This window comes from Corylus avellana, chromosome 10 (assembly GCF_965113065.1).
Source record: "Corylus avellana chromosome 10, dhCorAvel1.hap1.2, whole genome shotgun sequence".
Taxonomy (NCBI): domain Eukaryota; kingdom Viridiplantae; phylum Streptophyta; class Magnoliopsida; order Fagales; family Betulaceae; genus Corylus; species Corylus avellana.
The window spans coordinates 21821468-21837933 of NC_142499.1; the positions used below are offsets into that span (position 1 = coordinate 21821468).

Below are 16466 nucleotides of genomic sequence, written 5' to 3' on the forward strand. Positions count from 1 at the left end.
TCGATCGAAAAGACGGATGGTTGGCCCTTAGGAATTGAAGATGAATACCGGTGACATGCAGGCACAGTGATGTCCATTTTACATGTCACACTCATTACGTACAGCTCGTCCATACACACACACAAGAAGCAAGTCGTGCGTGTATTGTCTCATTATTACATTAACGCCGTGGTCGAGAAGGGTTTGATTTTTCTGAGTGTTCTCGACACGGTGCATGATTGACCAATCGATCGCGTTGATGGGGATGATGAGAGAGTTTCCTCCACACCGTGTGCCAAGAATCTTCTTCTTTCTTCTGGCCGGTTGTGGAAAAGGGCTTGTGTATACACGTACGACCGCTGCTTTTCCCACCAATAGGGATTTGTTGCTGGCTAAATAATAAAGGGTGGACTTGCAATAATATTATTTAAACTTCTACTACTTTGCAAATTGCACTGCCAGAACCTGTTTGACTCTACCACCAAAGCTGCTTATAGTTGACCAACAATAATTGTGAAAATATTTTAAATTTCGAATTTTCATCTCTTTTACAGGCTTTTTTCATAGTTTGTTGGAATCTAGGATTGAAGACTCACATCTTCTTCCTTTATATATACATATAGCTGCCTCTTTTACTTTATATTTTAATTAAATATTTTATGTGAAAATTTTAATTTTGGGATAAGTAATAATTTAACAATACTCATTATTAAAACTAAAAGGATTGATAAATACACAATTTTATGTTAACGTGGTAGTCTTAGCCAACTCTTAGACCAATCCCTTATTAAAAACAAAATCCGACCTTTACTTGGAATTATCACGTCAATTATTATGAAATAAAATATAATTTCTAACATTGGAAGGGTTTAAAGAAAAGAGAAAATGGAGAATGGATAGAGAAGAAACCTTTGTGAGAGAGACTAATAGCAAGGAGAGAAAATGATATGCAGGGAGACGGAAAGTCCCAAAAAATTATTATTATTATTGTTATTGTTATTATTCTTGTTATTATTGCAATTTCAAGATTAACCCCAATTAAATGCACCATTAAACTTTTCAAACGCCGTGGAAAATAACAAATCAAATAAGTTGCTTCTCGATCGATCGTTTCCTCTATTTTGCCTTCTATACACTAAAGAAGAGGAGAAAATATCCCTTGCATTGTCATTTCTTCTCCTTTCTTTTTCATGCCTATATTCTCCTCCTCCTTCCCCCCCCCCCCCCCCCCCCCCCCCTTCCTTCTCTATATTCCCAATCAACAATATATATTAGATTTCTCAGTAGGGTATTATCTCTTAATATATAAATTAAATTAAATAACACATTGACAATGATAAATCTATATATATGTGCAGCATTTCAGCACCACGAAGGAATGACGTGGAAGATTCCTATCCTTACAATGCATTATTAGCCACTTGACCAAAATACAAAATTAAAAAAAAAAAAAAATCTGGCAAAAAGAATTGACAAAGAATTAAATAATAAATATATATACATAGAGAAAAGATGAGAAACTTGACTTAAAGAAAAACCCACGCCCCCAAAAAAGAATTTTGTGACAGAATGATAGAGCTTTAGGTTATTAATTTAAATGTTTTATTCATTTAAGTTTTTAATATAAGTGATAATTTAATATAATATGGGAGTTTGAATTTTGACTCTATAATTAAATCTGTTTTAATTAAATATTTCATATGATAAACCTCACCAAATAAATGAGGAGAGTTTGAATCCATATTTATATATATGTATATATATATATATATATATATATATATATAATAATTTCACTAGCATTATCATTGAATTTTAAGATGCTCCATCCATTTCTGACTTTTATCCCAGCGACACGGTCAACTAGGATTGGGCTTAAGAACTTGAGTGTGTACGTAGACAAGGGTATTATAGAAGGCCCAAACATAGGGCCCATCTAGTAAGTTCAAATTATTGCCTATATTCAATTCAACCATATCTTCGGATTCTCTAAATTATTTTTCTCTTCATTTTCATAAAGTTTTTGTGTGTTTTACATTTTCATTGTCTCAATTTTCAATCCAGATCTAACAAAAACATCCGTTTGTTAATGTTTTTTAGAGAGTGATTTTTGTTTTTGTTTTTTTTTGTTTTTTGTTAAAAAAACACTTTTTGATATAACATAAAAAGTGAGAGTAATTTTAAATAATTTGTGTTTTGGGTTGTTTACACTCTTTCGGTCGAAAAAATTTCTTTCAATTTGGTTTATTAAACCGTCACATGCATTTTTAAAACTACTTATAAAAAATCTCATGCTCTATTAAAAATGCATGTAAGAATCACGTACTTTTAAAATAAATGTTAATTTTATAGGCTTAAATTGGGAGGAAATTTCTCCATCCTAATTTAAATGAGAACTTGGTCAGAAAATTATGGAAATGATACCTTGACAGCCAAACTAATATTCTTCGCTAGCCTTTTCTTTGAAACAAAAGTAGAGATCACGGCTAAATATATATAGTAAAAATGTTGTATATAGTAGAGCTTGAAGGAATTTCTTCTAACTCAGTCTATACATATGACATGTATCATTTGAACATGTGAGATGCACATATTTTTTTAATAGTAGAGACAAAGTTGAAATAAATAATTTTTAAAACTCATATGCATTTCACAAATTATTAAAAAATGGGATATATGTCATTTTTATAGACTAGGTTGGAAGAAATTCCTTCAGTTTGGAGGAAAACTTTGTCCATAGAACATTTAATACTTAAAAAGTTGTGCCAAACAAAAGTTTGTTTGGTAAAAGTTTTCAAAAGTGTTTTTTTTTTTTTTACTTTTTTATTCTAAAAATGACCAAAACATATTTTTGACAAAAACTTAAAAATAAAACTTTTGTCAATTAATATTTTTTAGCAAACAAGTATTTTTTTTTCTTCAAACAAACTTTTTGAATGTTAAAAATACTTTTAAGCCCCTCAAATGCAATCCTAAAGAGGCCTTAGGAACCTCAAAAGAAACCAATAAGGAAGAAGAAGAGGACAAGGGAAAAAGTTGATTGGTTGAAAGCTTGACGCAACCTAATACAAGTTGATTCAAGATATTTCCTAACCCTATTGGATGGGAAGTACGTGGCAGCTATTGACCCCTTAAGCCACGGTTTTCCGAAAGTTAAATTTGTTTGATTCATTGACTCATTTTATGGACAAGAGATTAAAGAAAGCATATTTTTCTTGAAATCTATATATATTACAGGCATCAATCGAAAGACTACCTGACAATACAAAGGACAAATATAAAGATCAATCATACGTTAATATCAAATATATCATGCTTCTGCCTAGCTCCCTTCGTTTCACAATTGAAACAATTATAACATGTATGGTGTGGCGCTCTAAAAAGTTAGGTTTTAGATCGAAAAGACGAATTGTTCACGGTGACTGCAACAAAGCCTCCAACTCCAATCACCTTAGTCTATTTGAAACCCTTGGTAGCTGCATAAAGATCCCTGTATCTGAACCTGTGAGGACAATCCAACTCCCACTCCTCAAGACTCTCACGATGGGCCAACTTTCTATAAAGGGTAAGAGAGAAGAGAAGTCCCAATAAAATGAAGGTGAAAACAGATAAAGAGGCAATGATAAAGAGGCAATGACTGCCGTAAATGGCTTGAAAGAGGATGGACTTTACTCCCTTGGAGGTAGTAGGGGAAGCAAAGAGATATTTAGAGGCGGAACTTCTCCTTTCTGTGAAAAGCTCCATCCTAAAATGTAATGAGAGCTTGATTTGTCTCCTGTTGCTGTAGAGAAACCAACATACATCATCTCTTTAAGAACTGGGGTTAGATCGATGCCGAAGGAAATGAGGGGTCTGGTTGGTTTTGGTTTCAACGCAGGAGATATGGTTACTTGTTAAAATGTAAATTAAATGATTAAATTCATCTATTTCTATTGGTGCAAGAAAATTTAACATGATATAAAAGTAGAAATTTTGAGTTTAAACATATTCTAATTTTAATTTAATATTTTACATTTTGAGATAAGTGACAATTTAATGTTACTTTCACAACTTTTTGTAAGCCATCATATTCTATCTAGGCTTGGATTCGATCACCGCTCTCCAACAAAATTTCGTCCGTGTTTGATTCGCTGCCGTTAACAAAGTAAAAAGCTGGTCTAGTAAATTTTGAAGTCATGCCATTGATGTTGACTCCCACATGGTTTCCTTCACTGTCTGAAGGCTCTTTGAACCCTTTAACCGTATCAAATTCTACTGCAAATATATGATTTGAAGCATCACCATCGTTGGCCTCGTTGAAAATCCCAAGGTAATGCCCAGGCTGAGCTCCAGGAAATTTGGTGGAGGGAGATAAGATGAAAGCAAGGCCATAGCCACCTTTGCCGGAGCTTGGGGGGACTATAGCAAAAACAAATGATGTGTTGAAAGAAGAATTTTGATCAATCATTTGAATTTTTTTGTGATAGAATGCATGGCCTGCAACATTGTGTGATGAATTGGTGAGCCTAAGCGCACCACTGGGCTTGATAATTGTGGCTTCCTCTGTGGTAATATTTGTTTCACTGCCGTTGAATCCGGTATAGATGAATTCAACTTGTTGAGATTGAGCAACAAGAGGAAACAGGAGAAGGAAAGCAAAAGAAAATATTACTACTGCAGCAGCCATGGGGATCGAATGATTGTAAGAGGAAAAGCAAAAGAAGTAATCTCACAACTTATAAGAACAAGTTACAAGAGATGGGGAGACTTAGAAAAGTAATAGTCGATCGAAAAGACGGATGGTTGGCCCTTAGGAGCTGAAGATGAACACCGGTGACATGCATGCACAATGATGTCTATTTTACATGTCACACACACACATATAAGAACAAGTTCCAAGAGATGGGGAGACTTGGAAATGTAAAAGTCGATCGAAAAGACGGATGGTTGGCCCTTAGGAGTTGAAGATGAACACCGGTGACATGCATGTACAATGATGTCTATTTTACATGTCACACTCATTACAGCTCGTCCACACACACACACACATATATATATATATATATATATATATATGGGAGAGAAGCAATTGGTGCGTGTATTGTCTCATTATTACATTAATGCAGTGATCGAGAAGGGCTTGATTTTTCTCAGTGTTCTAGACACGGTGCATGATTGACCAATCGATCGCGTTGATGGGGATGATGAGAGAGTTTCCTCCACATTGTGTGCCAAGAATCTTCTTCTTCGTCTGGCCGGCCGGTTGTGGAAAAGGAGTACTTGTGTATACACGTACGACCGCTACTTTTCTCACCGATAGGGATTTGTTGCTGGCTAAATAATAAAGGGTCGACTTGCAATAATATTATTCAAAATTCTACTGCTTTGCAAATTGCACTGCCAGAACCTGTTTGACTCTAGCACCAAAGCTGCTTATAGTTGACCAGCAATAATTTTGAAAATATTAATTACATAAATTAGTTTATTTTGGTATTAGTTTAGGCTTTTTAGGATAAATAGTGATTTCGTATGGTATTAGAGTACAGAATACCTCAGTCTGTCAATAACAATCTATATGCACTGCCAAAACAGGAAAAGTGTTTCTGTTGCAACCAATTTGATCATTGTTCGAATGAGTGCTCCAATCAGAGACAGGTCAATTTAGTAAATGCGACGGAAGATATGAAGATCATATCCCTTCGAATAAAGCAGTGGGGTTGACAACGAAATCCAACTGGGATTCGTCGGAACACAGTTGGGACACAACGGAACCCAGTCGAGACCTGTCGGGACTCATTGGGATGCGGTTGGGCCACCGCTGATACTTGGTCAGGACCTCGCCAGGACTACCCACTGTGACCTGGTCAAGACACCACCGAGCCGTTGTTGAGACCCGGTCAAGACCTATTCAGAACCCGAACAAGATGCCGTCGAGACTCTGTTGGGCCACTGTCGAGACTTCATTAGGACATTATCGTAATTTAAAGTTTAATATAATTGAATGAAAAAATAATAATAATAATAATTTCCTTCAAAACATTTTTTAATGAAAAATATTTTACATTTGTTAAACTTCATTCTTAATATTATTTAGCATTATTAGTTTCTAAATTATTCTGCAATTTTCTATCTTTCATTGATGCCCCATCTTAGGAATATTATTTTATTACCTTTTTGGAGCAATAAGAGTCATAAGACTTTCTATATTTGTTTTTGTTTTTTTTGTTTTAAACATATTTGTTTAGTTTTCAATCAATAGGTATTCTTCGATTCCATCTTTACAATATTTTATTGACTTAATAGACTTCCGGTTTATCCATTGTAAAAGATTACAATGGATGTACTAAGAAAACAAACTTTTGAAGAATAATTAAATTTCGAATTTTCATCTCTTTTACAAGCCCTTTTTCATAGTTTGTTGGAATCTAGGATTGAAGACTCACATCTTCGTCCTTTATATATACATATAGGTGCCTCTTTTACTTTATATTTTAATTAAATATTTTATGTTAAATTTTTAATTTTAGGATAAGTGATAATTTAACAATGGTCATTATTAAAACTAAAAGGATTGATAAATAAACCATTTTATGTTAATATGGTAGTCTCAACCAACTCTTAGACTAATTAATCCCTTATTAAAAACAAAATCCGACATTTACTTGGAATTATCATGTCAATTATTATGAAATAAAATATAATTTCTAACATCGGAAGGGTTTAAAGAAAAGATTGAAAAAATGGAGAATGGATAGAGAAGAAACCTTTGTGAGAGAGACTAATAGTAAGGAGAGAAAATGATATGGAGGCATACGGAAAGTTCCAAAAAATTATTATTATTATTATTATTATCATTGAAATTGTAATTTCAAGATTCACCCCAATTAAATGCACCATTAAAATTGTCAAACACCGTGGAAAATAACAAATCAAATAAGTTGCTTTTCGTTTCCTCTAGTTTGTCTTCTATACACTAAAAGAAGAGGATAAAATATCCCTTGCATTGTCATTTCTTCTCCTTTCTTTTTCATGATATTCCCAATCAACAATATATATTAGATTTCTCATTAGGGTATTATCTCTTAATATATAAATTAAATTAAATAACACATTGACAATGATAAATCTATATATATGTGCAGCATTTTAGCACCACGAAGGAATGACGTGGAAGATTCATATCCTTACAATGCATTATTAGCCACTTGACCAAAATACAAAATTAAAAATAATTAAAAATAAAAAGAAGAAAAATCTAGCAAAAAGAATTGACAAAGAATTAAATAATAAATATATGACAACGTTTTCCTTCAAATTCTGGTGGAGAAATTTCCTTCAACCTAGTCTATAAAAATGACATGTGTTCATCTTTTTAATAACACGTTAGATGCACATATTTTTTTAATAGTATGGATAAAGTTAGAATACTTTATATACATAGAAAAAAGATGAGAAACTTAACTTAAAAGAAAAACCCAATCCCCCAAAAAAGAATTTGTGACAGAATGATAGAGCTTTAGATTATTAATTTAAATGTTTTATTAATTTAAGTTTTTAATATAAGTGATAATTTAATATAATATGGGAGTTTGCATTTTGACTCTATAATTAAGTCCGTTTTAATTAAATATTTTATGTGATAAACGTCACCAAATAAAATGAGGAGAGTTTGAATCCATATTTTTTAAAAAATATATATATATATTTAAAATAAATAATAATTTAACTAGCATTATCATCGAATTTTAAGATGCTCCATCCATTTATGACTTTTGTCCCAGCGATGCGACACAGTCAACTAGGACTGGGCTTAAGAACTTGAGCGTGAAGGGTATTATAGAAGGCCCAAACATAGGGCCCATCTAGTAAGTTCAAATTATTGCCTATAATCAATTCAACCATATCTTCGGATTCTCTAAATTATTTTTTTATCTTCATTTTCATAAAGTTTTTGTGTGTTTTACATTTTCATTGACTCAATTTTCAATCCAGATCTAACAAAAACATCCGTTTGTTAATGTTTTTTAGAGAGTGATTTTTGTTAAAAAGACATGTTTTGATATAACATAAAAAGTGAGAGTAATTTTAAGTGAATTGTGTTTTGGGTTGATTACACTCGATCAGTCGAAAAAATTTCTTTCAATTCAATTTATTAAACCGTCACACGCATTTTTAAAACTACTTATAAAAAATCTCATGCTCTATTAAAAATGCATGTAAAAATTATGTACTTTTAAAATAAATGTCAATTTTATAGACTAAAATAGAGAGGAAATTTCTCCGATCTAATTTAAATGAAAACTTGGTCAGAAAATTATGGAAATGATAACTTCACAGCTAAACTAATATTCTTCGCTGGCCTTTTCTTTGAAACAAAAGTAGAGATCACGGCTAAATATATATATAGTAAAAATGTTGTACATAGTAGAGCTTGGACAAAGTTTTCTTCCAAATTGGGTTGAAGGAATTTCCTCCAACCCAGTCTATACAAATGACATGTGTCATTTGAACATGTGAGTACACATATTTTTTTAATAGTTGGGATAATATTGAAATAAATAATTTTTAAAACTCATGTGCATCTCATAAGTTATTAAAAAATGGGACACGTGTCATTTTTATAGACTAGGTTTGAAGAAATTCCTTCAACCCAGTTTAGAAGAAAACTTTGTCCATAGAACTTTTAATACTTAAAAAGTTGCGCCAAGCAAAAGTTTGTTTGGTAAAAATTTACAAAAGTGTTTTTTTTTTTAAAAAAAAAACTTTTTTATTCTAAAAATAACCAAAATGTATTTTTGACAAAAACTTAAAAATAAAACTTTTGTCAATTAATTTTTTTTAGCAAACAAGTATTTTTTTTTTTCTTCAAACGGACTTTTTGCATGTTAAAAGCATTTTTAGACCCCTCAAACGCAATCATAAACAGGCCTTAGGAACCTCAAAAGAAACCAATAAGGAGGAAGAAGAGGACAAGGGAAATGGTTGATTGGTTGAAAGCTTGACGCAAGCGGTTACGGTTAGCGGTTATTGGCAGTAACCGCTAACTGTAACCGCCTTAGCGGTTAGTAGATTTTACTAACCGCAACTACTAACCGCCTAGTGGTTAACAGTTAGTGGTTAACCGCCAGTTAGTGGTTAGTGAAATAGATAACCGTCCGCTAACCGCTTTTACAAAATTGGGCTGTTTTTGGGCTTTTTGGGCTTTCTTTAGGGCTTTTCAGGCCTTTTTGGATGTTTTCGGGCTCTTTTTTTTTTTTTTTTTTTTTTAGTGTCTTCTTAGGCCCAATTGCTATAAAAAGAGCCCAAATTGAAAATAAAAAATATTTAACCCAAAATTTACATTTACTTGTACTTTAAAAAAATTTCCTAAAATATTAAATCATAACCGGTTAACTTTTTTTAAAAAAAAAAATCAACATAACATATAAAAAAAAGTTTAGAATTCAGACAACTATCACAACATGTAATGATAATACATTAATACTTAAATAGTGTTTACAAGTAACACATTGATCATTGTTTAATTCAATGTCAATTACTTAATTTGATATTATACGAATCATATTATCATTGTACATTAATAATACGATTCACTTGAAGTCTTGAATAAAATATTTGAATTGTCATTGAATCATATGATTAAGTATTGATATTATACATTTATATTATTCATATGCATATGTAGACTTATATAGACTTATAACATATATAGACTTATAAGTTTATAACATACATTGAAAATAAGTCTCTAGATATTTAATTGTTGTATTAGAATGAATTGGTATACTTATGAGTTATGTCATATTATATATGTATAATTTGTTATTATATAATCAAATGATTTAATAATCAATTGATCATGTGATTTAATCATGTAAATTATAGTAATAATATATTAATACTCAAATTGTGATTTAATTATTTTTTTTTAAAAAAAAAAATTGTGATTTAATGATCAAGTGATTATATGATATAATCATATAAATTATAGTGATAATATATTAATACTCAAATTGTGATTTAATTATTTTTTTTAAAAAAAAAATTATGATTTAATGATTAAGTGATTATGTTATATGTATAAATATTTTTATAATTATAATTATAAAAATATATTATATAAAAAGGCGGTTAGAGGTTAGTGGTTATGGTTAGTAAACCAAATAACCGCTAGACGGTTATAACGGTTAGGCGGTTAGCGGTTAATACACTTAAGCGGCTAAGCGGTTAGCGGTTAGCGGTTAACGATTATAGCGGTTAGCGGTTAGCCGACGGTTTTTAACCCCTCGCATTGACACCCCTACCTAATACAAGTTGATTCAAGATATTTTCTAACCCTATTGGATGGGAAGTACGTGGCAGCTATTGACCCCTTAAGCCACGGTTTTCCGAAAGTTAAATTTGTTTGATTCATTGACTCCTTTTATGGACAAGAGATTAAAGAAAGCATCTTTTTCTTGAAATCTATATATATTCTAGGCATCAATTGAAAGACTACCTGACAATACAAAGGACAAATATAAAGATCAATCATACGTTAATATCAAACACATCATGCTTCTGTCTAGCTCCCTTTGTTTCACAATTGAAACAATTATAACATGTATGGTATGGTGCTCTAAAAAGTTAGGTTTTAGATCGAAAAGACGAATTGTTCATGCTGACTGCACCAAAGCCTCCAACTCCAATCACCTCAGTCTATTTGAAACCCTTGGTAGCTGCATAAAGATCCCTGTATCTGAACCTGTGAGGACAATCCAACTCCCACTCCTCAAGACTCTCACGATGGGCCAACTTTCTATAAAGGGTAAGAGAGAAGAGAAGTCCCAATAAAATGAAGGTGAAAACAGATAAAGAGGCAATGACTGCCGTAAATGGCTTGAAAGAGGATGGACTTTACTCCCTTGGAGGTGGTAGGGGAAGCAAAGAGATATTTAGAGGCGGAGCTTCTCCTTTCTGTGAAAAGCTCCATCCTAAAATGTAATGAGAGCTTGATTTCTCTCCTGTTGCTGCAGAGAAACCAACATACATCATCTCCTTAAGAACTGGGGTTAGATCGATGTTGAAGGAAATGAGAGGTTTGGTTGGTTTTGGTTTCAACGCAGGAGATATGGTTACCTGTTAGAATATAAATTAAATGATTAAATTCATTCATTTCTATTGGTGCAAGAAAATTTAACATGATATAAAAGTAGAAATTCTGAGTTTAAACATATTCTAATTTTAATTTAATATTTTACGTTTTAGGATAAGTGGCAATTTAACGTTACCTTCACAACTTTTTGTAAGCCATCATATTCTATCCAGGCTTGGATTCGATCACCGCTCTCCAGCAAAATTTCATCCGTGTTTGATTCACCGCCGTCGACAAAGTAAAAAGCTGGTCTAGTAAAATTTGAAGTCATGCCATTGATGTTGACTCCCACATGGTTTCCTTCACTGTCTGAAGGCTCTTTGAACCCTTTAACCGTATCAAATTCAACTGCAAATATATGATTTGAAGCATCACCATCGTTGGTCTCGTTGAAAATCCCAAGGTAATGCCCAGGCTGAGCCCCAGGAAATTTGGTGGAGGGAGATAAGATGAAAGCAAGGCCATAGCCACCTTTGCCGGAGCTTGGGGGGACTATAGCAAAAACAAATGATGTGTTGAAAGAAAAATTTTGATCAATCATTTGAATTTTTTTGTGATAGAATGCATGGCCTACAACATTGTGTGATGAATTCGTGAGCCTAAGCGCACCACTGGGCTTGATAATTGTGGCTTCCTCTGTGGTAATATTTGTTTCACTGCCGTTGAATCCGGTATAGATGAATTCAACTTGTTGAGATTGAGCAACAAGAGGAAACAGGAGAAGGAAAGCAAAAGAAAATATTGCTACTGCAGCAGCCATGGGGATCGAATGATTGTAAGAGGAAAAGCAAAAGAAGTAATCTCACAACTTATAAGAACAAGTTCCAAGAGATGGGGAGACTTGGAAAAGTAAAAGTCGATCGAAAAGACGGATGGTTGGCCCTTAGGAGTTGAAGATGAACACCGGTGACATGCATTCACAATGATGTCTATTTTACATGTCACACTCATTACAGCTCGTCCACACACACACACACATATATATATATATATATATACATATATATATATATATATATATATATATATAAGAACAAGTTCCAAGAGATGGGGAGACTTGGAAAAATAAAAGTCGATCGAAAAGACGGATGCTTGGCCCTTAGGAGTTGAAGATGAACACCGGTGACATACATGCAAAATGATGTCCATTTTACATGTCACACTCATTACAGCTCGCCCACACACACACACACATATATATATATATATATATATATATATATATATATATATATATATATGGGAGAGAAGCAATTGGTGCGTGTATTGTCTCATTATTACATTAATGCCGTGGTCGAGAAGGGTTTGATTTTTCTCAGTGTTCTAGACACGGTGCATGATTGACCAATCGATCGCGTTGATGGGGATGATGAGAGAGTTTCCTCTACATTGTGTGCCAAGAATCTTCTTCTTCTTCTGGCCGGCCGGTTGTGAAAAAGGAGTACTTGTGTATACACGTACGACCGCTGCTTTTCTCACCTATAGGGAGTTGTTGCTGGCTAAATAATAAAGGGTGGACTTGCAATAATATTATTCAAACTTCTACTACTTTGCAAATTGCACTGCCAGAACCTGTTTTGACTCTGGCACCAAAGCTGCTTATAGTTGACCAGCAATAATTTTGAAAATATTAATTACATAAATTAGTTTATTTTGGTATTAGTTTAAGCTTTTTAGGATAAATGGTGATTTCGTATGGTATTAGAGTATAGAATACCTCAATTCGTCAACAACAATCTATATGCACTGCCAAAATAGGAAAAGTGTTTCTGTTGCAACCAATTTGATCATTGTTTGAATGAGTGCCCCAATCGCAGACAAGTCAATTTAGTAAATGCGACGGAAGATATGAAGATCATATCCCTTCGAATAAAGCAGTGGGGTTGACAATGAAATCCAATTGGGATTCGTCAGAACACGGTCGGGATGCAACGGAACCCAATCGAGACCTGCTGGGACTCACTGGGACGCGGTTGGGCCACCACTAATACTTGGTCAGGACCTCGCCGGGACTACCCACTGTGACCTGGTCAAGACACCAACGAGCCGTTGTTGAGACTCGGTCAAGACCTATTCAGAACCCGAACAGGATGCCATCGAGACTCTGTTGGGCCACCGTCTAGACTTCATTAGTACATTATCGTAATTTAAAGTTTAATATGATTGAATAAAATAATAATAATAATAATTTCCTTCAAAACGTTTTTTAATGAAAAATATTTTACATTGAAACAAATGAAACTTCAGTCTTAATATTATTTAGCATTATTAGTTTCTAAATTATTCTGCAATTTTCTATCTTTTATTGATGCCCCATCTTAGGAATATTATTTTATTACCTTTTTGGAGCAATAAGGCTTTCTATAATTGTTTATGATTTTGTTTTTGTTTTTAAACATATTTGTTTAGTTTTCAATCAATTGGTATTCTTCGATTCCATCTTTACAATATTTTATTGACTTTATAGACTTCCGGTAATTTATCAAGTTGATTCAAGATATTTCCTAACCCTATTGGATGGGAAGTACGTGGCAGCTGTTGACCCCTTAAGCCACGGTTTTCCGAAAGTTAAATTTGTTTGATTCATTGACACATTTTATGGACAAGAGATTAAAGAAAGCATCTTTTTCTTGAAATCTATATATATTCCAGGCATCAATCGAAAGACTACCTGACAATGCAAAGGACAAATATAAAGATCAATCATACGTTAATTTCAAATCCATCATGCTTCTGCCTAGCTCCCTTTGTTTCACAATTGAAACAATTATAACATGTATGGTGTGGCGCTCTAAAAAGTTAGTTTTTAGATCGAAAAGATGAATTGTTCATGTTGAAATGGTGGATTATAAAGACGTTTATAAGGCGTGCTGAGTATTTCATTAATTTATAGGTGAGAGTGTGAGACTGTACTTTATAAATGATTTTAAGAAGCTCTAATGATGTAGGACAAAATGAGAGTGGAGGTCACTCCGCTAGAAGTCTACTTGGGTCAAGTTCAGACAAAATGCTCTGCTAGAAATCTGCTCAAAGTTGGCTCTAGCGGATCCATCCGATGTAGAATAATTTGAGTGATCTTCTAATTTCGGCAACAAATCAACTCAATCCACCCTTTTGAGTTATTTCTTGATTTGGTTTGGTTCACTTTTTGACAATTAGAGTTTCCTCAATTTTCATGATTTTTCATCTTTACGCGATTTGGTCCGTTTTAGTGCTACTATTAGTTTCTTGCTTTTGAATTCAATAGCAATTCAATTTTCATTTATTATCAACATGGGTGTTGAACTCTTTCACTATGCCATCCAATTATAATTTAACTAATCATTTTAGAGTGATAATGTAAATGTAATTACCGCTAGCTTTCTTTAGGACAATATTAAACATGTGCATATATGGACAATATTAAGGTATCTCAAACACCAATATTATTTGAACATAATGGTGCCGGGTACAAAAAGCCAACACACCTAAGGCTTATATCTTTCTCAAAATCCTGATAGAGTGATAGATTTGTCTGCATTATCTTTCCTACGTGGAGTCGAAAAACTTATGCAGATAATCATAAAGATTAAAGAGAGCAACGTTTATATATATATATAATGCAGACCCCATTTTGTGGCCAAGAAAGTAGGAAAATCCATGACCATGTTCATGGCAAACTGATGAGTCACGAATATCGTATCATAGGCGACAATTTTAGAAGCCACAAAAATATTAGCAGGTAGAGACGTTCATGTCTCAACTATCTTAATTTCCATGTCGATCTGCTCCCAGAAAATATCCTCTAGTTTCATGAATGTTTCATTACCATGCATCACGCATGCATGTCATGATCAGAATTCAGACACAAACTTTGACATCATGCACGATTCATGAGTACCCTTTTATATATCGAATGCAGTACTCTTTAGGCTTTTATGTCATTTCAATTTAATTCTGGGTTTTCAATTTCAACAATTAGATCTTTAGGTTTTTCCCTGTTTCAAATAGGTCATAATTATGTTAATTTACTGTCCATTTATGCTACTACGTAATGCAGTGTGGCTCTCGTTTGACATGTCATGTGCCAATTATGCATGCAACGTGACATAATTACTTTAAATTATAAATTTTCTCTAAATCAATAATAATAATAATAATAAATCTTTATTTAGGGTATATTTGTAATTTAAAGTAATTTTGTTAGGTGGCACAAGACATGTCAAACAAGAGTCACATTACATTAATTGATTAGTATGACATGATCATATATTGTTAATTAATTGGATGATAAGTTGGTGAAAGAACCTATTTGAAATTAAAGGAAAACCCGAGAACTTAACTATCAAAATTGAAAATCTAAGAATTAAATTGAAATTGAAAGAAAACCTAGGACTAAATTAATTTCCTCCTTCTTTTTTTTTTTTCTTTTTTTTTTTTCTTTTTTATTATTATTTTTTTTTATCCTTTAAAATTGCTAAAACTTTGGTTCAATTAATGTTCAAATGGGTTGAAAAATGTGAATTTAATTAATATTATAATATATGTAGTTAAAGATCTAATGGCCGCAGATTTGTCAAAAAGTAATTAATATGTATAAATGTCCCATTGCTATTGGTCCATTATAGGAAGCCGTTTTGCAGGTGGGAGAATTTTTGACCAAATATACCTTGCGTGCAAAATCTCAAGATTCGATTACGGTAATCCTTATCCAATTAGCAATATTTAATACTGCAATCATGATTATTTGACAATGAAAAGACAAAGTTTTTGCATGAAGTTGCGTCAAACTATGCTTTCAGACTCTATAATCAAATGATTATTTGCTAATGACCCCGTCCCCAAATGCTTCCAATAGCTTAAACTTTGTCAGCTACTAATCTTCTTATAGGTAACCCTCAAGGGCAAGTAACCATTTGTCTTTTCTCCCTCTAAACTGAGTTAAAGAAAATTTCTTGGATTCAGTTTATTAAACTAGCACGTGATTGGGTTAGAGGAAATTCAGTCAGTCCAATTTGTGAAAAAATTTGTGAGCCTAACTTATCTCATAAAACCAATTTTATAAGAAATGGTTGCCCATTCCTCATAAACATACTCAAGGTCTTGTCCACAGGACATGTGAGATTATTTTTCCTCATGTGTAGGCCACTATTTTTCTTGGTCCTTATCACGGGGTAAGTAGTATGGGTCTCATTTGTCTTGTGCTAAGCTCTGATACCATGAAGAAATTCGTGGGCCTAACTCACCTCATAAAACCGGTTCTATAAGAGAGGGTTGCTCATTATTTATAAACATGTCCAAGGTCTTGTCCACAGAACATGTGAGATTATTTTTCAACAATTTCAAACAAAACTTTATCCCGATCGAAGAGGGTATAGTCTTGGAGACAGGTTTG

The 16466-nt window shown here is 32.9% G+C and overlaps 2 pseudogenes; both read right to left on the bottom strand.

The window, feature by feature from the left end:
- Positions 1-3363: 3363 nt before the first annotated feature.
- LOC132162490 (lectin-domain containing receptor kinase VI.3 pseudogene) lies at positions 3364-4645 on the bottom strand (annotated as a pseudogene).
- A 5939-nt stretch (positions 4646-10584) lies between these two features.
- Positions 10585-11852, bottom strand: LOC148583506 (lectin-domain containing receptor kinase VI.3 pseudogene; annotated as a pseudogene).
- Positions 11853-16466: the final 4614 nt, after the last annotated feature.